At 39.9% G+C, this 22,887-nt stretch overlaps 1 long non-coding RNA gene across 1 annotated transcript; it reads right to left on the minus strand.

Annotated features, from left to right (window-relative positions):
• Positions 1-20,112: 20,112 nt before the first annotated feature.
• On the minus strand, positions 20,113-21,741 carry LOC124974128 (uncharacterized). The gene is made up of 2 exons (XR_007106748.1): positions 21,260-21,741; positions 20,113-20,890 (listed from the first exon to the last, which is right to left on the minus strand). It is a non-coding gene; the product is annotated as an uncharacterized LOC124974128 (long non-coding RNA).
• Positions 21,742-22,887: the final 1,146 nt, after the last annotated feature.

The raw sequence follows: 22,887 nt of genomic DNA on the forward strand, positions 1-22,887 counted from the left end.
AAAAAATGAGATTTTAATGGATGGCTCTATGAGGTGTGTAACAGAGTCCTCTGAATTATAAAAGTAGGGCAATCTGAGAAATGTAGAGAGGCACTGTGTAGTGTTACTCTCTGAGTTGTATATGGATTGCTCAATGATGTATGTAGAAAGGGTTTCTCAGGTGTGTATGGATGGTCCTTTGGGTTGTGTAGGAAGGGGTGCTTGATGTAAGTTGGGAGAGATTTCTGAGATGTGTAGTTAGGTGTCTGTGAGGTGTGTATGAAGGGAAGGAATCTCTGAGGTTTGTTGTTCAGGCTTTCTGAGATATGCAGGGAGCTCCCCATTAGGTGTGCAGAAGGTATATATGAGGTGTTATAAAGAACTTTTTCCTGTGTAGTAGTGCAATCTCAGTTGTGTAGTGAGGGCCCTCTGAAGTGAATAGAGATATCCATCTGATATGAGTAGGGAGAACACACTAAGGTGTTTTTTAGGAGAGTAAAGGGAATCTCTGAGGTGTGTGGGTAAAACCCTCAAACAGCTTTTAAAAGAGAAGTGAAGTCTATCTGAGATGTGTGGGTAGGGTTTGCTGAGGTGTGTAGCACAGGTCTTCTGAGGTTTGAAATAATATCTCTAGTGTTTTTAGGGAGTACACTCTGGGTGCATAAGGAGGGCTTTCTTAGTTGTTTAGGTGTTGCTCAATGAAGTGTGGGGGAAGTGTTCTTAAGGTGTGTAAGGATGGGATTTTGAGTTCTATATGAAGGGTTCTTGATATGAGTAGGGAGGAAATTTTTAGAAGTATAAGGAAGTGTTTTTGAGGTGTGTAGAAAAGGTTCTCTTAAGTGTGAAGGTGGGTTCTCCTCATTTTATAAGGAAGGCCCTATGAGGTATGATGGGAGGACCCTCTGAAGGGTGTAGGAGGGCTTTATGAGTTTTGTAGGAGAGCTTATTGACATGAGTGGGAGTGATCATTTAAGTACACCTCTTTGAGGTGTATATAGGAGGACAGTAAAATAGCTTTATGATGAGTGTAGTGAGGGTTTTCTGATGTTAGTAGAAAGGCTCTCTGAGGTGTTTAGAGAGTGCTTGAGAAGGAATATAATGAGTGCTTACTTAGGTCTGTAGGGATGTCTCTCTGAGGTGTGCAGGTACTTCTCTTGAGATGACTATTGAGGGCTTTGTTCAATGTACCAGGAGGGCACTCTGAGATGTGTGGGGAGGGTTGTCTGATTTTTGTATGGAGCAGATTCCAAGCTGTGAGAGAGAGTTAGGGGTAGGTTTAAGGTCAATTTGAGACCTATGGATCTGGATTAGGGTTAGATTTAGGATTGGCATTTAAATTATGGGGTTAGTGTTAGAGTTAGGGGGTTAGTGTTAGGTTTGGGTTGGGGTTAAGTTCTGGATCAGCATTTGAATTGTATTGGGAAAGCCTCTGTGATGAGTTCAACTGGCTCTCTGAGGTGTGTTGTAAAGATTCCCTAAGGTGAGTTCACAGGCTTTCTGAGGTGATTAGAAAGGGCTTCCAAAGGAGCATGGTGAGTACTCACTGGGGTCTACAAGGACAACTCTCTGAATTGTGTAGGTACAAGCTCTTAAGATGAGTAGTGATGGCTTTCTTTGATGTGTCAGCAGGACATTAAGATGTGTATAGAGAGGACTTTTTGAGCTCTCAGAGCAAATAGGGAGGACTATATGATGTGTGTCAGAGGGCTTCTTTTTATGTGTTGGAGAGCCCACTCAAGTAAGTTAGAAGACCTCCCAGAGGTGCAAAGGGAAGAAGAGCTGTGAAGTGTAGAAATGGCTCACTGAGTTGTGTTTGGATAGACATTTGAGGTGAGTAGTGAGAGCTTTGTGAGATGAGTAGGGAGGAAAAATGGATGAAGAAGGGAGTACACTATTAGGTTAGGGTTAGGGTTAGGTTTAGAGTCAGGTTCAGAGTTTAGAATTATGGTCAGTGTTAGGGAGTTCTCTCTGATATGTAGGGAGGCCTTAGGGTTAAGTTCAGGGTCAGGGTCAGTATTTGAAGTTTGTAAGGAAGGCCTCTGTGGTGAGTTGAAAAGGTTTTCTAAGGTGTGTATTTAGGGCTGTCTGTCATTAGTTGATAGGCTTTCTGATGTGTTTAGAGTGTGCTTGCAAGAAAGTTTTGTCAGTAGAATGGGCTTGCAAAACTGTATAATTTGTTCTCACTGAGGTATGCAGGGACAACTCTCTGAAGTGTGTAGAGAATGCATTTAAATGAACGGGCTTTCTTTGATGTGTAAGAAGGGTACTCTGAGATATTTTGGGAGACACTTTAAGTTGATAGTTTGTGGCCACTGAGCTGTGTAGGGTGGGCACTAAAATGCATGTAAAGGGGCTTTATGGAATGGGTTCAGGTTCTCATAATGGTTTGTGGAAGGGTTCCCTAAAGTGAGCTGGAGGGCTTACTGTGGTTCATAGGGAGTGTGCTCTGTGAATTATAGAAAGAATTTAGTAAGTTGTGTTTGGAGGCCCTTTAGATTTGGGACATGAGAGCTCTGTGAGATGAGTAAGGAGAAGAAACTGATGTAGAAGAAAGGGTACTATGAGATTAGGGTTAAAGTTAGCTTAGAGATAAGGATTTAGTCAAGGTCAGAGTCAGTGTCAGTATCAGGCTTTCTGTTATATGTAGGGAGGGTCTAGGGTTATGGTTAGAGTAAGGGTTAAGTTCTGGGTGGGGGTCAGTATTTGTGATACATAGGGCAAGCCTCTGTTGTGAGTCAAAAGTGTTATCTTAGGTGTTTATTGAGGATTATGTGAGGTGAATAGATGGCTTTCTGAGAGTTTTAGAGAGTGCTTGAAATGAAATACAATTAGTAAATAGGGCTTGGTTCTATTATAACTCATACTCACTGAGGTATGTTGGGATGGCTCTCTGAGGTGTGTAGAGACTGTCATTGAGGTGAGTATAGAGGTCTTTCTTTAATGTGTAGGAAGATTACTCTTAGGTGTGTAGAGAGAGCTCTCTGAGGTTGATAGATTTGGGCCTGTGATCTTGTAGAGGGGGTATATAAGGTGTGTAGGAGAGCTCTATAATGTGTGTCAGATGGCTCTACCATGTGTGTGGGTGATCCTTCTGATATGAGTGGGTAGGGTTCACTCAGGTTTATAGGGTGTGTGTACTGAGATAAGTGGAAAGGATGCAGAAATTTGTTTTCAGAGGACTTTGAAGTTTGTAGTGAGAGCTCTGAGACAAGTAGGGAGGAAAAACTGATATAAAAGGGAGGATCTTATTGAGTGTGGGGGAAACTATGTTGTGAGTAGGTCGGATTTACTGAAATGTATAGAGAAGCTCTCTGAACTTTGTAGTGTAGGTTGTCTGAGGTGTACAGTGAAGGCTCTTTGGAATTCATAGGGGTAGTACTCTAATATATGTAGGGAGGGCTCTCAGTAGTGTGCAAAGAGATCTTTATTAGGTGTTCAGTGGGATCTATGAATGGTGTATGACTGAAATGCTATCTCTGTTGTTCAGGGAGGAAACTCTGAAGTGAATAGTGAGATCTCTCTGATATGAGTAGGGAGAATAAACTGAGATGTGATTCGAGGGTTCTTTGAGGATAATACAGAATATCTGAGGTGTCTGGGGAGAGAACTCAATGGAGTATAATGATGACTCTCTGAGGTGTGTATGTATGACACTTGGGGGTTAGTAGGAAAGGTTTTTGGTGAGCAGTGAGGTCTATCTGAGCTGTGTATGTAGCATTTGCTGAGGTGTGTAGCATGGGTATTGTGAGGTTTGAATTAATGTCTCTCTGGTGTTTATATAAAATACTCACTCAGTTGTATATGGAGGACTTTTTGAGTTGTTTGGGTCATGCTCCATGAAATGTGGAGGAAGCATTTCTAAAGGGTGTATATGGATGGCACTTTAAGGTGTGTAGGAAGGGCTCTTGATGTAAGTAGGGTGGGGTTACATAGATATGTAGAGGGTGAGTTTGGTGTATAGGAAATGTTTCTGGAGTTGTGAAGGTGGGTTTTCTTCAAGGGAGGGCTCTCATATATGTAGGAAGGTCCCTCTGAAGGGTGTAGGAGAGCTTTAGAGGTTTGTAGGAAAGCTTCTTGCCATGAGAGGGAGGGCTCACCTAAGTAAGTAGGGCTTTTTGTAGTATATAGGAAAGGCCTATGTGGTGAGTGGAAATAGCTCTCTGAGGTGTGCAGTGAGACTCTGAGTTGAGTAGAAATTTCCTCTGAGGGTGCTGAGTGTGTGCCGTATAGAAATATAGTTAGTATAAAGGTCTTGTAAAGGTGTGTAATTTGTACTCCCTAAGGTATATATGGATGTCTCTCTGAGGTATGTAGTGACTACTCTTGAGATGTGTAAGGATTACTTTCATTTTTGTATATGTAGCATATTAAAAGGTGTATAGCGAAGGGTCTCTAAGGTTGGTGGTTTGTGACCACTGTTGGGTATGGAGGATTCTATGAGTTTTTTAGGAGGGCTATATGATGTGTGTCCAAAGGCCACTTTACTTGGGTGAAAGGGCCCTCTGAGGTGAGTTGGGATAGCTCACAGACTTGCAAAGGGTGTGTGCACTGGGACTTGAAGAAAGTGCTCAGTGAGTTGTGTTTGGAGGGCCTTTTGAGGTGAGTAGTGAGAGCTCAGTTAGATAAGTAGGGAGAACAAATTGATGTAGAAGGGAAGGTACTTTGAAGTTAGAGTTAGGATTAGGCCTAGGATTAGCATTTAGGGTCAGGGACAGGGAGAGCTCTCTGTACTATGTAGGGTGGGCTTAGGTTTATGCTTAGAGTAAGGGTTATGGTTTTTCTCAGGTTGAGTGTCAGTATTGTGGGTTATAGGAAAAGTCATTGTGAAAAGTCAAAAGAGTTCTCTGCGGAGTGTTATTGCAGGTTCTTTGAGGTGGTCAGAGGGCTTGCAAACAAGTATAGTTAGTGGGGGTAACTTTCAAAGAAGTACAGTTTGTACTCTCTGAGTTATGTAGGAACATCTCCCTGAGGTGTGCAGGGACTGCTCTTGAGGTGAGTATGGTGGTACACTTGGATTTATATGAAGGGTATACTGTGGTATGTAGAGTAGGCTCTTTGAGTTTGGTAGCATGCTGCCTCTTAGCTCTGTTGTGTGAGTTCCATGAAGCATGTAGGATAGTTCTATGATGTGGGTTAGAGGGGTATAAGACATGAGTTTGAGGGTCTTAGATGAGTTGGGATTGCTCACTCAGGTGTATAGATAGTGTGTGCTGAGTTGAGTAGAAAGGGCTCAGTGAGTTGTTTGTAGGGCTGTTAGAAGTGAGTAGTGAGCTCTCTTAGGTAAGTAAGGAGTACAACTAGATGTAGAAGGGAGGGCCCCATGAGGTGTGGAGGGGCTTCTATATAGTCTGAAGTTAGAACTTGCTAAGATGAGTAGGATGGACTTTCTAAACATTGTTGCATAGGTACTCTGAGGTGTGTAGTGAGGGCTCATTGAAATGCAGAGGGATGGTACTCTGGTGAGTGTAGGGAGGGCTTTCAGAGGTGTGTAGGGAGGTTTCTGTTATTTGTGCAGAGGGATCTATGCAGGGAATAGGAGGACTATATGACTCAGTAGAAATGCTATCTCAGTTGTATAGGGAGGGCCCTCTGAAGTGAGTTGTGAAATCTCTCTGATATTAGTAGGGAGAATATTCTAAAGTTTGATGGGAGGGATCTTTGAGGATAGTAGAGAGAATCTCTGAGGTATTTTTGGAGGACACTCAGAAGAGTATCATGGGACCTCTCTGATATTTGTAGTTATGACCCTAAGTTGAATATTGAGGGTTTTTTGGTGAGTAGTGAGGGCTACATGAGATATCTATGTAAGTTTTCTTGAGATTTTTTTGAAAGGGCATTCTGTTATTTGTATGAAAGTTTCTCTGAGATTTGTAGGGAAGTCTCTTGATTGCAATGTATAGGGCTGGTGCTCTGAGGTAAGTGTTAAGAATTTGCTGAGGTGTGTATTGATGGAACTCTAAGTTGAGTAAGGATAGATCTCTGATATGAATAAGAAAGACAAACTGAACTGTGAAAGGAGGGCTCTAAGAGGTGTGTAACAGGGGCCTCTGAATATTGAAAGTAGGGCATTCTGAGGTGTGTAGAGGTGCAATGTTTGGTGTGTAGCATCAGTTCTTTGAGTTGTATGGGGTTGGTAAATGTGTGTAGGAAGGGTTTCTAAGGTGTGTGGGGATGACCTCTGAATTGTATAGAAAGTGCACTTGATGTGAATAGGTAGGGATATGAGCTGTGTGTAGAGGCGACTGTGAAGTATATAGGAAGGGATCTCTGAGATGTGAAGGAAGGGCTCTCTGTGGTTTGTCATACACATGCTCTGAAGTGTGTAAGGAGGTCTTTATTAGGTGTGCAGGAGGAATCTATGAGGGGTGTAGGAGGATTTTACCTGTATACAAGTGCTATCTCTGTTGTTTAGTTAGGGCCCTCTGAAGTAAATACTTGGATAAAATTGATATGACTACATAGAACATACAGATGTGTAATGAGAGTGTTCTTTGAGGATAGTAGAAGCAATCTCTGAAGTGTTTCAGGTAGTCATTCAACAGAGTATTTGAAGGGAGTTGTGTCACTCCAACCCACAGAGGTGAGTAGGGAGGGCATTTTGGTGAGTAGTATGTTTTATCTGAGTTGTGGAGGAATTTGATTTGTTGAGGTTTGCAGCATGGACATTGTGAGGTTCAAATTAACATCTCACTGGCATTTGTAGGAAGTAATCTCTGGGGTGTAGAGGGAGGGATTTCTGAGTTGTTTAAGTGTTGCTCAATGAAGTGTGGAAGAAGTGTCCCTAAAGTGTGTAAGGATGGAATTTTGAATTGTGTAGGTAGGACTCCTGGTGTGAGTAGGAATTTCTTAAATGTCGATGGAAGTGAGTTTGAGGTATGTAGGAATGGTTCTCTGAGGTATAAAGGCAGGTTCTCTTTGTTGTGTAGGGAGTGCTCTCTGAAAGGTGTAGGAAGGCTTTATGAGGTTTGCAGAAAGGCTTATTGGTGAGTCTAAGTGTTAAGTGAGTAAAAGGGCTATTTGCTGTGTATAGAAAATACCTCTGAGGTGAGTCAAAAGTGTTCTCTGAGGTTCGTAGTGTAGACTTTCTGAGGTGCTTAGAGTAGGCTTGCAAATAAGTAAAATTAGTATAAAGGGGCTTTTCACACTTGCTGTCCAGCATCTATACAGAAAAGTGTGGTTAATCCAGCCTGGGATTGGCTGTGATGAGGAGGGTTTCCCTAAGGGCCTGTCTCTGAGGCTCCAGTCAAAACACTATTCCTTGGGTACCAAAAATCCCACCACTGCTTGCTGTCTTCCTTCTGCAGGATAAGTCAGATGTCAGTCCCCTGCTATTCCTAGCACAAAGGGTGGATATTCATTCTCTAAACAGCCTCCCAACTCACCACTCTTGAGGCAGAAGCCCTCATTTTGACCCAAAGACCACTCAATTCATTCTTTGAAGTCACTCCTCTTTGATATCTGGCTGGAGATTTTCATACCAACAGAAGGCCAAAAGTATGTCATCAGTAACATTCTGTGCCCCTTATCTGCCTATATGCATACTTGCTTGAATAACTCCCTGATAATAATAGATGGTCAGAAGGGCTGGGTAATTTTACAGATTTCTAAAGAATAGACCAAGTGCCTGACAATGGTAGGTGCTTCACTTACATTAGAGCCAAGAATGAACCTAACCAATTATAGCCTAGCTACCTCAGGAGCAGAACTCACTATGTCCACCTAAGAGGTCTCTGTTCTGTTTACATGCAGGTCATGAATCCTCCTAAATTCAGGCCACAAACTCCTTCCCAAATGTGGAAACTCTTTCCTGAGATTTCAGAGCAGCATGGCCTAAGGCAAAGAACTTCATTACAGGGGAGAATACAGTCCACAGGGAAGAACAGAGCAATTGGCAACCTGCTCTATGAGACCAGACCTGAGGCAAACAGTCCTATGGTTCACCTTACTTGGTTTTCTAAACAACCAGGCAGGGTTCTCTTCTGAAAACCCTCCTTTCCACAGAGATGACTGATGTTCAGAGTGATACCCAGCTGTCCAAAACCAAATCAGGAGATGGTCATATCCCAGACCTTGGAGGTGGTACAAACCATTTACACAGCAGCTCCAGCATCTTCTTGGCACTGGCCTAATTTTGGCATGAATACAAAAATCCATGGAAATATGTGGTTTCCCTTTCTGTAGGCCAGGTGCAGATAATCTACAAGATCCTGCAGGATCAGTGCTGGGAAGATTTCAAATACACAGGACACATCCAATGATTAATCTATGGCATCTTCTCCCTAGGTTGGGAATCCAAAAGGGATATTTAACACAGAAACAGTAGTCAGAGTATCAAGGGAAAACAGAACAAAAGATTTTTCCCTTCATATTCTCAGGGGACATAACACACCCACACATATACACACACCCACACACAAATATAGACATACACAATTCATGCACCAGCACACACACACACACACACACACACACACACACACCACAAACACACCCAAACCCCTGTTTACTGTGAAGTTATCAAAATGGGAATCTGAGTGGTGGACTAGCCTCTACTCATTTGCAATGGCCTCTCCTGTCTCACCTCTGGTCTCCTTGGGGAAAATCACCAGAGTTGTTGGAACCCAGCATTGATCCAGGGATTCCACACTCAGAAAATGACCCTACTCATGGTTTTCCTAATACCTGAGCATCTATAGATCAGTAGGCAATGAGAACTCATGGCTCTGAACTTTCTGTCTCAACAAAAATGAGCAGAATAGGACTGTATCTGGACTGTGAGTGCCTAGATACTTGGTTCCAGGTTGTGTGTTCCATTGCCAAGGAAATGAGGTCACTTCCTTGGGAACTCTTTACCTGAGGCACTTTCACAGGTAAGATATTCAAAAATTCCCATGCAATGTAGGATGCTCTCATCTTCCCATGACATAAGCACAAGTGGACAAAGTTACACCAACATACACTGGATCAGGTCCCCAAACAGGTCTAGTGTAGCAAGCTCTCCTGGTTTAGGAGACAGAGCTTGGTTCAGACCCTTTCTCCTCTTTCTGCCCATGTGTGTGGTCCTGAAGAAGTCAGTTTGCATTGCAGGGCCTTCATAGCTTCCCCACATCTCCAGGGATTATTCTAGCATCTGCTTTTAAAGTTGCCAGCAGATGTATGAGACCATACATAAATGTACTCCAGGGGAAAACCTAACACTAGAGTCATATTTTGCAATGCACAAACATACAGTTGAAAAAGGAGGAAGGTGAAGAACAGAGGATGACATGCAAATGTACTATGACATGTGTCCCACAGTGAAAGAGTAAGTGAGCTCCTCTCTTGGCCATGTTTCCACTCTGCACCAATGGAAGGTTTCAAAGGCTAATTTACAGAGATAGCCTCCCCATGATATAGATCTCAAAATGGTTCTTGTGTAATGTAGAATTGTCTAAATTTCTCTTCCCATTGTACACTGTGCTTATACTACAAGGGACCCCAAAACGCACAGTATTCCGGTGCCAAAGGTCTATAGCTCCCTACCCTTTTAGTGAATCTACATCAGCATCTGGTTTCAAAGAAACAGAAATCAGCAAGGGTCTTGAGATTTCACTTTGAAGGTGGAGTCATGAAAAGTCTTGTTTCTATCTGGTTCCATATACCTAGAGCATAAAGCACTGTTGGGATTCTAGAGCTTTGTAGAAAAATTTGGTGTGGCAGCTGGAAGATGCTGGGGGATACTTTGAAATGGCAAGGAGTTGGAATTTCTGTACTTCCATTTCTAAGTGCCTCATGTAGGTGAAAATATTTTGGTTATAAAATTCACTGATGCACATGTTATATCAAGAAGCAAGGATGGTGTTAATTGGCCACGAGTTTGCCCAATAGCATGGTAATAACCATAGGAGAGGACTTCATTTTCTCCATGTCTTTAGGGAAAGACTACATTGCTTCTCTCAGAGTAGCACCAAGCCACAACCTTTTGTTTTGTGTGTAGTTGAAGACAGAGTTTTTTCCTATACTTCCAACTAAAATTTGGAAAGAAGGCCCCATCAGTAAAAACAAAGAAGCAACTCAGAAGGCAACAATGTTTAAATACCCAAGGATACTGGAGCAGAGAGGACAGACAAAATAATTTTGAGAACTGGAAAGGGAATAGGAGATCACTCCTTGCACAGGATACTTACTAACCAAATGCATCTTCACTCAGCTTCCTGTACTCACTGTTGAATGGAACACAAAGTGATATCTTTCCCTTCCCCTAAGGAACTTCAAGCATTAAGTAACCATTACAGAAGACTCATGACAATCTTCCTTGTGCACATGGAGCTAAGTTGTTGCTCATTACCTTCACACCATAGGTGAGAGACAGATGATAGTCAACTGGCCAGGAAAGACTTAAAAATCAACAAACATATGCACAATTGCTCCTGTGGGAAGGTTACCAGGATAGGGCATTTCTAGCTGCTTTTGTGTTCTTTTGAAATTTACTGGGGAATAACAAATGGGGATGAATCACTGGAATGAAGATCTGCACGTATGAATGGTTCTGGTGTGATTCACACTGAGGTTCCAGTCAATTTGAAAAGAGAAAATGGTCCCTGTTTTTTAAATTGTAGAAGTCAAAGGAGTGGATATTTCTCTCCTCATTTCCTACGCCTACAGGCATTCATCCTATGGCAGTAAGTGATAGCATTTCCTATTCCACTAAGTTTCTTCAGGGAGGAAAAAGAGCCATGAATGAGTCATGGCATGCCTGATGAGACCTTTAAATAGGACAAAGTTCCATCAGTTTCCATGTCACTATAAACAACCATTAAGGTAACAAGGGCAACTGGTGATAATTTCTCTTTGTTGGTCACTTCTGGAAAATTGTCTCAAAATTGCTCTGTTGGAATCTTAACTCTGTAAAACAGGACAAAGAAGAAATCACAGAAAAGGGGAGATGACTTCTGGGTTCCAGCAGGGTTTAATTGAGCTGTAAACAGATTCACTGTCTTAACAAATAAATCCCATGAACAAGTATATCAATAAAGCCTACCCAAGTGTTAGTCCCTTTCCTCAAACACATCTTTCTACCAAGATCCTCAACATGGATCTGTACCGAAATCAGCCCAGTTCTGGCTTTCACATTCTAAAACACAGCACTGCGAGTTTCAATCACTAAAGCACCAAGATCTGAGGGCTGAACTATTCTCTTTCTAAACATAGCATCCAAGAAAAGGTGTCATGTGCCAAACTCTAAATAGAAAAATCAAGAATATATATTATTTTATTTTTGTCTTTTTTTTTTTTGGAACCTGGGGTAGACCCCAGGGCTTTGTGAATGCAAGGTAGGCACTTTGCCACTGAGCTATATCCCAGCCCTATATATTATTTAAAAACTACAATTTGCTCACAGCTAGACCCACCTAGACAAATTTAAACATTTTGAAATGGTATATGCATGACTACAGTTTTCTTACTGGAATCCAAATTAGGCAAATGCAATATTTAAAAGGAAGAGTATGGAACCCAGGACAGTCAATGATAGCCTGAGATCAGGACACCCTGTAAACACAGCCCAGAGACCTTGACTTCTAGTCTCAGGTCAGTGAGGGACATTTAAGCAGCACAGGCTCTATCTGCCCTTCCTCAGATCCTTGTATTGGCACCTTTGCAGTCAGGGCATGGTGATCCTGACACAGAGACCCTGGGACTTAGGAGCCACTTGACTGGTCTTAGGTGCAAGCCTGCAGCTCAGATCTGAAGGGCCAAATCACCAGTGGCAGGGATCCTTGTGTATGGTTGAGGAATGGTTCCATGCAGTTGCTTTATTGGTGATGGGATTCTCCCAGAGAAATGGGACAGAGTCCATGCCTTTTTACATGACTTGATCAGTTGCCTACTACACCATTTCAGTTATTGGGCATGTGTTGACCCTTTTGTTTATAATGGAACCTGCTGGGAATTTGCACCATGAACTCAAGGTGGTTCTCTGTCTTATCTCTCTGCTTGCTCCCAAGTGAGGCTCACTAGGAGCAGCCCTGGACTTGGAGGAAGTCTCTAACACCTGCAGGTGTTTCTCCTTCTCCTTCACATGCCCCCTCCACAGCCATCTCTGGCCCCATCCAGCCCAGGATTGCAGTGATGACTCAGAACTGAAGTAATGAGTGTTGTGGTAATTCTGTGGCATTGAAAATGGAGACCCATTTCGGCCATTTACTTGTGTCACAGGTGCTGCCAACATACTTGTAGTACCAGTTGACCATCATTTTCATTGTGAAGTACTTCATGAAGCATGGATGCAGGATATCCTGTGGGGTGTACAGTATGTTTAGAAGAGAGGTGGACCCTCGTGTAGATGACAGTAAAACACAGATCTCATAAATTAAAATGATAGGTAGTTTGGCATTGCAATTAGCATTGGTAAACTCTAAGAGTCATTACACCAAGAGCTGTAGGATTTGGGTCATCAGAACTTTCAAGCATTACTGGAAAGACACATGACAGCAACTTTTGAGATGATCTTCCAGTGCTTAAGACAAAACAAGTCTAATCTATGACCAGTGCCCCCATAATTTATCTGCACTTAGAAAATTGCTCTGAGAAAGCATGTCAAGCCAAACATGGTGCCATTATGGACATCAGAAATTTTGATGCTGATCAGATAAAATATCCAAATATCTTTCCATATATGAGTGCTCAAGAAACCCAGAATAAAAAAGAATGAACCACAAAGCTACAGAGACACAGATGCTTAGTACCTATTCTGCTGCAAGATGCAAAAACCCTGGCTGAAGAGACAACATGCTGTATGACCCACCTTTGTTGACATTCTAGAAAAGGCAAAATTGTGGTCCAAAGAGGAGGTACACAGGATGAGGCTCAGCAGTGTTCTGAGTGTAGGGGCATCTGTCCACATGGAGTTTTGAGGAAACACCCTCCCTGTGCTTGGTTGTGTTCAGAAACTCCTTGATCACTTCTTATACAGACATTTGTGGAGACTTAATCTTTTAGGCCTTATGGATATTAATTCATACTCCAGTTTCTTTCCCCAAGTTAGGTGGGTAATTGAAAGTTTTAAGATTATATTCAGGGCTTGGTTTTCCTCACAACCATCCTCAATTCTGATGCTGCCCTAGAGACCTGACAAGAGTCCTAATTAGAGCAAAGACCTTCTTATCACCCCAAATGTTCTCCAAGATACAGGGACCCCATGCAAGGAATCATGGTCAGCAATCTAATGCTAGCATTAAAGATGTACTTACTACCATTATTGCTTACTAAATATGAGGATTTGAAGAACTCTGCACCAGGAACAGGGGCTAAAGACAAAATTTGTTTGTTTATTTTTATTTTTTTAGATCATGTAATCTGGAGCAACAATGAGTGTATTTCTCATAAAGGAAAAATAAATTAATTGCATGGCAGAAGCTATGACCCAGATTATGCAGTGTTGAAATGAGAAATTACAGATCAATCAAAGATAAACTCAGAGTGATCCTCAGCATAATGGACCAGAATCCAGGGACTGCATATCAGTATGTTATCATGTTTAACTTCATACATGCATGGATCATTCCACCTAAACACGGTTACAATTGAGTGGGGTATGTAGATGAGAACACACTTATATACATCTTTGCATTTTCAGTATTGTTTGAGGGTCAAGATGCAATGGGCATATTCAGCTGTCAGAAAAAAGATATTAATATCACTCTATAGATGCTCTAGTATGGGTTCCATAATAGAATTACAGTTCACAGGACAGCTGTTATATCAGTTTTGGATCCTGTAATATGGGTATTACATTATGATCAATAACTTAGGGAAGATATTATATTAGCTTGAGATGCTTTATCATTGATAATATTTTTGTATAAAGGACTACATGTTTAGCTATTATATACATTATGGTTGCTATAGCACACATCTTCCATCAATATCCAAGGTATATGGAAGCTATTATATTAAGATTAAATGCTGAACTATGGATAATGTACTAGTATTAAAACCTCAGGGAATTTATATAAGTTTTACCCACTGTAGTATGAGTATTACATCAGTATAAAAGGGCACAGGGCAGCTATCACATCAGTTTCTGATGTTTTAGTATAGATATCACATTAGTGTTGAAGGCCACAGATAAATATTTATGTCACATTTAGAAGCTCAAGTATGCATATTGCATTAGGATTAATGTCAATATGATAGTTAATGCACTAATTGTAATAGTATCTCATGAATATCTTATTAGTTTAATGGCTACAGTGAAGATATTTTATTAGCTTAAAGTTTTATATTATAAATATTATGCTAATATTAAATGCTACAGAGAACCTGTTTATTAGTTTTAGATATTATATTGAGTACTAAATAAGTATTAAAATTCACAAGGAAGCTTTTTATTGGTTTTGGGATTTATGTAAATGATGTTATATAGTAAGATTAAAAGTCACAGGACATATATTTCATTGACTTTAGAAACCATAATATGGATGTCATTCACATTTAAATGTACATGGATCTAGTATATTAGTTTTAGATGCTAGGCTATGAATAACACATTAGATTTAAAGGATACAACTCAGCTTCTATACTCATAGTTGATACTATAGTTAGGATACCATATTTGAGTCCTCTGAATGGTTCTTATATCCATTTTTGATGTTGTAATAGGTGAATTACATTAATATTAAAAAACACATAACAGTTCTTTATACCCCTGTATGGATATGTCAGTTATATTCTGTTACATTTGGGGGCCATAGTAGGGATATTGTATTAATATCAAAGTCTACAGGGTAGCTAATATATATGTTTATATGTCCACTATGAATATTATAGTCATATTTAAGGGACAAGGGAATCTACTGCATTACTTTAACATGGTACAGTAAGAAGATTTCTTTATTATTAAAGACTACATAGTAGCAGTTACTTTTAAAGGGCACAAGTTTATCATATTCATATTAAGGGTCCCAGGACAGTTATTTTTTAGGTTTAGATTTTATAGAATGGAAAGTATATTATTATAAATGATCAGAAGGCAGCAATTATAGCAGTTTTTGATGCTATATTATAAATACAACATTAGTATTGAAAGACCACAGGACCAGTTTCTATATTAGTTTAAGAGGTCACATTTTCCATATTATATAAATTTGAAAGGAATTAGGGAAACTATTAATTTTGGATGCAAAATGATTGATAATATGTTAGTATTAAAAGCCACAGGCATCTACTATAATGGTTATAAATGCTAATATATAGATATTATGTTACTAGGAAAGGCCACAGTGAATACTAAGGATATTATGAGAAATATAGTTTCTATGGTGTGGGCATCTTCTATGACCTTAGTACCCTGTATGACATGAGTAGCTCCAACAATCTGGGTAGCATGTATAGCATGATAAGGTGCCTTAGACTACACAACCATTAGCCTCCTTGACATGAACAGATTCTATGACCTATGCTGCTTCTATTACCTGTGTAGCATCTATGGCCTGAGAATGCTATATGACAACTGTAGACTGCATATTGTAAATAATATCCATGACCTACATAAATCTATGTCTTTTATATTTCCATGAATTGTGCCACATCTATGGCCAGACAGCCAATATGATGTACTTCACTTTCAATGCCTGAATATTCTAAAGAACTTCTGTAGTACCTATACCTTCAGGTACCATATGACCTGTGTAGCCACTGTGATGTGTATAAACTCTACAAAATGCATAGCTACTGTGTCCTCAGTAGCCTTTAAGAATTAAGGAGCCCCTGTTTCCCATGAAGCTTCAATAACTCAAGTGTATTTTATAACTTTTTTAGTGTATTTGATCTGAGTATCTCCAATGACCTACCTATTATCTATGACATTAATATCTTCTAATTTTTGCATACAATCTATGGCTTGTGTAGAGGTTTTGTTCTGAGTAATTTAAAAAACCTTAACATCCCCTATGACCCACATAGCCTCTATGACCAGAATAACCTCTATGAACTGATCATCCTACAGGAATTGAGTAGCCTATGTGACCAACCCAACACCAATGACTTGTGTATTTGCAAAGACCTGCATAGCCTATATGACCTCATAGCATCTATGGCATAAGAAGTCTCCATGACTTATATAACCTTTATGGCCTAAGTAGCCTGAATGAACTGATCAACCCTAATACTTAGTAGCCAGTAGAACCTGTGTAGTTTTATGACTGAATGTCTTATATGAACTTCATAGCCATATGATCTATATTGTCTGCTTGTCCTCTATAGACTAGATAGACCTAAGACTTGCAAAACTCTATATTTCAGTAGCCACTAAGACCTACCTAGCCTCTATGACCAAATAGACACTTTGACCTATCTAGACTCCATGGCCAGTGTACACTTTATGGACTGAGTATCTTAAATTAATATAGTAGTCCTTTGACCTGTGCAAACTATGTGATCTTTGTAGTCTCTATGACTGTTTTTATGGTTTAAATATGAGGGGTCACACAAAATGTCATGTGTGAGAAAATATAAGAATATTTAGAGATAAATTGATTGTGTTATGAAAGTCTTAACCCAATCTGTGTATTAGTCCCCATAGGGATTAACTGAATGATAACTATACAGTGGTAAGGTGTGGCTGGAGAAGGTGGGTCATTGGGGTATATGTTTGGTTAGCTGAGCTTAGTCTCTTCTTCTTGAAATGATACATTGAGCCTCTTCTATCCACCACACTCTTCTGCCATGATATTCAGCCTCAACTCAAGAACTGAGGAATGAAACCTGATGTGTGTGAACTGAGACCTCAGAAACCATGAGCCCACAAATAAACTTTTCCATCTCTAATTGTCAGATCTTTTAATCACAGTAGAAAAAAAGCTGACTAAAAAACTGTAGCTTACATGTCCTGAATATCCTCTGCATATCCTTATGATCTACCCACTTAGTAGTCTAAATGACCTTAGTAATCAATATAAAATTCATAGTCTTGATGACCAGAGTAGCCTCTATGACCTGAGTATCTTCTATTATCAGTCCAGTATTTATGGCCTGAGTAGTCTCTCTTTCCTGGGTCCCAAATATGACCTGAGTAGACTTTATTACAAGAGCAGCCTAAACCTCCTCCTCCATTACCTGAGTAACCTCTGTGGCCTGAGATGCCTGTGCAGCCTCTGTCATTTGCATCACCTCTATGTCTGATTACCCATTTTGACCTAAGTATAATCAATGACCTGCTTATTCTCTAGGATCTGAGTAGCCCCTATTATCTCTGTAGTCCCTAATGATTGAGTACCTTCCACTGCCCGTACACACCCTAGGACATAAGTGGAATAGGTGAACTGCTTAGCCTTTATTGACCTGTGAAACCACTGACTTTGATAACTCTAAACCTGAGTATAGTCTGTGGCCTGAAGAGCCTCTATCAGTTATGTAGATTTTATGATCTTCATACCCCTTATGACCTGAGAAGCATCTAAACCTATGTAGCAACTGTAACCTGTGTCTGTTTTATATCATGTATAGTCAAAATAACCTTAGTGTCTTCTGTGACCTGCATAACCTTAATGGCCTGAGTAGCCTAAATTAACTTAATGTGTGCTCTGACCTCAGTAACCACTATTATCTTCACATTCTATATGGCCTGAGTAGCCTTGGTATACTGAATAATCTCTCAACTTTCATTTTGTTTATCACCTGAGTAGCTGTTAAAAGTGCAAGACCTTTATTTCCTGAGTAGCCTAAATGATCTTCTAAGTCTGTATGGTTTTAGTAACCTAAGTGATCTTAATAACCCCTATGATCTGCCTTGAATTTATGACCTGTATATCCTCCATCAACTTAGTAGTGTATATGACTATGACCTGAGAACTTCTCTTGTTTGCATACACCCTATGACCTTAGTAGCATCTGTGATCTCTGTAGTCTTTTTGTCATTTTTTGACTGAATCACATATATAGGCTCTAAGACCTGAATAGCCTGTATGAACTTTGCAGTTTCTGTAACTGGCATGGTCTTTATGGCTCCAGAAACCATTGTGCTCTGAGTATCCTCTAGGACCCATGTAGATTATAAGATCAAATAGTTACTATGACTTGTGTAGCACTTGTGGCCTAAAATGCCTTTCTCTCTCTCTCTCTCTCTCTCTTTTTTTTCTTACTTATGTGAATTGAGTAGACAGTATGAACTGAGTGGACTCTGTGACCAGTATAACCTGTATGACCTTGAAGCCAGTAAACCTGCATAGGTTCTATAGTCTGGAGAGTCAAGCATCTCTATAGCCTCTATGACCTAATTAGCCTCTATGGTTTTCAAACCACTATGACCTCTGTCACCTTTATGATTTGAGTAGCCTAAATGATTTCTGTATTCTCTGATCTCAGTAGCCACTATGACCTATGTAACCTTTGTGGTCAGAATAGACACTCTGTATTATGTGGCCTAAATAGTGTTAGTAGTCTCTATGATCTGTGACTTCTGTGGTTCAAGTAGCCTATGTAACCTTAGTATTTTTTTTTTGCAAGGAAAAACCATTTATAATTAGGAGACTGGAGGTTTAATATATGAGAAAATTGAATCTAACAATATGTAAATAGAGATTTAACCCAGAAAAGAATGTTCTTTCACATTTTCAAGCTGATATAAAGCTTATGTCCATCCCAGGATGCTTTGCCAACACCTCTGAACAGACAAGAAATGAAGGTACACACCCTTTCATAACCCTATAGTGCTTTTCTCAAGAAAAAGAGGTCACTTGCTGAAAGTAACACACAACTGTGATTCCAATGGCTAAGGAGGCAGAGGCAAGAGGATCACAAGTTCAAAGTCAGTTTCAGCAACTAAGTGAGGCCTTAAGCAATTCGTTGAAACAATGTCTCAAAATTTTTCAAATTTAAAAAGGGCTGGAATATGGCTCAATGGTTAAGCATCAATGAGTTCAATCCCAGGTACAAAGAAAAAAAAAACAAAGAAACACGTCACTCAAGTCGAGTAGATCTGAAACAGGTGAAGACTGCATCACATTTCTACACAGAAGGCTTTTTTTCTAGTGAGCTCTTCTATGGTATTCAAAGAGAAGGTGAAAGTTGAAAGTGATACCACATTTCCTGAAGGGCAGAAGGGATTTCCATGATGTGGATTCTTTTAAGTCTTTGAAGGAAACTGTGAAAGTTGAATACTATCCACATTGTTTATCCACAGGTTTCCCTACAGAGGAGTCCTTTTGCACAAGTGAACAAACTAGAACATTTGAAGTCTTCACATTTCTTACTTGCATAGGTATTTTTTTTTCTTTCTTTCTTTTTTTTTTTTACATAAATCTTTCAACATGAATCTTCCCAGTTCTTGGAAGAGACTTGGAAAAATGGAAGGTTTCCATTTCCAACATTTCTCACATTCACAGGGCTTCTCTCTGCAATGACTTCCATAGATGACAAGAAAAATGAAACATCACACATTCAGGCATTCAGGGTGTTTTTTTTTTTTTTTTTCAGTCTCAATGAAGGTCCTTTGAATGCAATTGGAAAAACAAAGGATTTATCACATTTTTTTCATTCAAATTTCTATTCAGTCAGATGGGGTAGTGCATACCTGTAATCCCAGTGACTCAGGAAAAATCACAATTTTGACTCCAGCCTCGGTAACTTAGCAAGGTCCTAAGCAACTTAGCAAGTCTGTCTCCAAATAAAAAAGAAAAGAACTGGGATTGTAGCTTAATGGTTGAGCACCCCGGGACTAAATCCTCAGAACAACAAAAAATTGTCCTGCAGTATGAGACCATTCATATCTTTGTAACTGACAAGGCATATTCATTCACCACATTTTACATTCAAAGAAATTTTCTCCAGTACAGTTCTTACCATTTAGGAGTAAAATGGTAATAAAACGTTTGCCTCTTGTTCTCATTAGAATTTCTCTCTAATATGAGTTCATTTGTGTAAGTGAAACTGACTGGATCTAACAAAGCCTTTAACACTACCACTTTGTTTATATTCACAGGGCTTCTATCCAGAATGAGTTTGTTCATGTGAGTGAAGGTTATTGGAATGAGTGAAGGCTTTTCCACATTGTTTACATTCATAGGGCCTCTCTCCAGTATGAGTTCATTCATGTAATTGAAGTTGAGTGGAAGTAGTAAAGGCTTTCCCACATTGATTACATTTATAGGGCTTCTCTCCAGTGTGAGATCATTTATGTGAGTGAAGGTGAGAGGAACTAGTGAAGGCTTTCCCGCATTGTTCACATTTATAGGGTTTTTATCCAGTGAGGTCATTTATGTTTTTGAAGTACAGAGGAACTAGTGAAGGCTTTCCCACATTGGTCACATAATTAGGGTTTCTCTCCAGTATGAGTTTGCTTATGCATCTGAAGGTAAGAGGAACATATGTAAGCTTTTTCACATTGTTTGCATTTAGAGGGTTTCTCTCCAGTGTGAGTTTGTTCATGAGTGTGAAGGTGAGAGGAACTATTGAAAGCTTCCCCACATTCTTCACATTTATAGTGTTTCTCTTCAGGATGAGTTTGTTTATGTGTTTTAAGTACAGAGGAACTCATGAAGGCTTTCCCACATTGTTCACATTCATGGGGCTTTTCTCTGGTATGAGTTTGCTTATGTATGTGAAAGTAAGAGAAACGAGTGAAAGCTATTCCAAATTGTTCACATTTATAAGGTTTCTCTCCAGAATGAGTTTGTTCACATAGTTGAAGTTGAGTGGAAGTAGTAAAGGTTTTCCCACATTATTCACATTCATAGAGCTTCTCTCCGGTATGAGTTCGTTCATGTATTTGAAGTTGAGAGGAATGAGTGAAAGCTTTTCCACATTGTTCACATTTATACGACTTGTCTCCAGTATGAGTTTGTTCATGTATTTGAAGGTGACAGGGATGAGTGAAGGCTCTCCCACATTCTTTGAATACATAAGGCTTCTCCACAGTTTGAGTTGATGTATGGATCTGAAGGAAAGAGGAACTAGTGAAGGCTTTTCCACATTGTTTACATTCATAGAACTTCTGCTCTGTATGAGCTCTTTGATGTCTTATAAAAGAACTTTGATGTGTGAAGTCTTTCCCACACCATCCACATAGATAGGGTTTCTTTCCAGTATGTGTTCTTTGATGTATTTTTTTAAAAAATGGGATAAACAAAGTACACACTTTATGTATAAAAGGTGCATTCCCACTGTGCATGCCTATGTGCCTTTGAAGACAAGGGAGTGAAATAAAGATATGAGCACAGTATTTACATTCATAGGGTTTCTCTCCAGTATGTGTTCTTTGATGTATTCTAAATAAACTGCGATAGGAAAAGGCTTTCCCACATACCTTACATTTAAAAGGTTTATTTCCACGGTGTATTATCATGTGTCTTTGAACACCTGTCAGAGACAAAAGGGTTTCACCACACTGTATGCACTCATAGGGTTTGTGCCCAGTATGAGTTTCTTCATGCTTTGAATGGAACTGGAACAACTGAAGACTTTCCCACATACTGCACTTTTAAAAGGTCCACTTTCAGTTTGTATTAACATTTGTGATGAAACGGTTTTGAGAGAAGGCAGACATTTCCTGTACTGTTTAAATTCACATAGATCCTCTTCATATTCCTCATGCTTGTAAGGTTTGTGTCCAGAGTGAGATATGATCTGCCTTAGATTGCTTCCAGAATTTTCAATCTGGTCTTCTATGTTCTTGTCTTCCCATTTGTTTCCTAATGGAAAGAATATTAGTGGCAGCTGTCTTAGAGACAGACCTCAATGATGATTCAGGCAAACTGGAATCTTAAGTGGCAAAAGTCAGTGCAACTTTCTATTCTTCACTTGTCTATTAGACCAATATGGTCATTAATATTTGGCTCAAAGTGAACTATATTCCACAGGTGGGGTGGCCAGTGCAGCTTGAGAAGGTGAGGCAGGAGGATCACTAGTTCCAGGTCAGTCTGGGCAACACAGCCTCACCCATTGTTCGCTTCCGTGGTGACCCAGCGTACTCTCCAGGGACCTGCGGGCATTGCAGCTCGCGGGGACACAGGCTTCGCAGTCACACGGACCCCAAGCACAACACGCGGGGCCTGTAAAGGAGAAGCAGCGCTGGTGAGGAAGACCCTTAGTATTTTTTAAGGCTTGTGAAGACTCAATGACTTAACTCTCCAATCTGTTGATTCTCTGATATTAGTGGCTCATATGACCTGTGAAGCTTTTATTCCCTGGGTATCTCTTCTGACCTGGGATAGCATTTAATACCTTCATAGCGTAAATTACTTCCATAGTCCCTATAACCTCAGTAGTCACTAATATTTTCACTGCCAATATGGATTAATTAGCCTCTCTGAGCTGTGTAGCCTCTGTGGAATGTATATCCTATATCATCTAAAGAGTCTGCATGACCAATTTAGTCTTTACAGTCAAAGGAGCCTGTATTTCCTGCCTAGCCTGTATGGCTTTATTAGTTTAAATGGCCTTAGTAATTCCAATGAGCATGTAAACTCTATAAACTGTGTATTATCTACATCCTGAGTAGGCTCTATGTCCTGTCTAGACTCTAAGACCTGAGTAGCCTCTGTGACCTTTCTGGTCTCTATAAATCTCACAGACATTATCATCTCCATATGCTGTATGGCAAAGGTTACTTGATGACCTAGAAAGACACTATGCCCACTAACTCCATAGCTTGAGTAGCCTCTATTGACCTGTGTATGCTTTATGTCCTAAGTAACCCAAATAATTTTAGTACCCACTCTGACAATTGAAATCTCCATTATCAGCATAGCTTTTATTTCTTTTATTAACTCTGTGACCTCTCCAAATTTTATGGACTCAAAATCCTAAATAAATTTAGTAGCTCTGAAATTCTGCATAGACTCTATGGCAAAAATTGCCTCTATGACATGAATTACCTGTATTTTGTGCAAAACCTCTATGCCATGATAAATCTTTATGGCCTCTTTAGTTTTT

Source organism: Sciurus carolinensis, unplaced genomic scaffold (genome assembly GCF_902686445.1).
Source record: "Sciurus carolinensis unplaced genomic scaffold, mSciCar1.2, whole genome shotgun sequence".
NCBI classification, from domain to species: domain Eukaryota; kingdom Metazoa; phylum Chordata; class Mammalia; order Rodentia; family Sciuridae; genus Sciurus; species Sciurus carolinensis.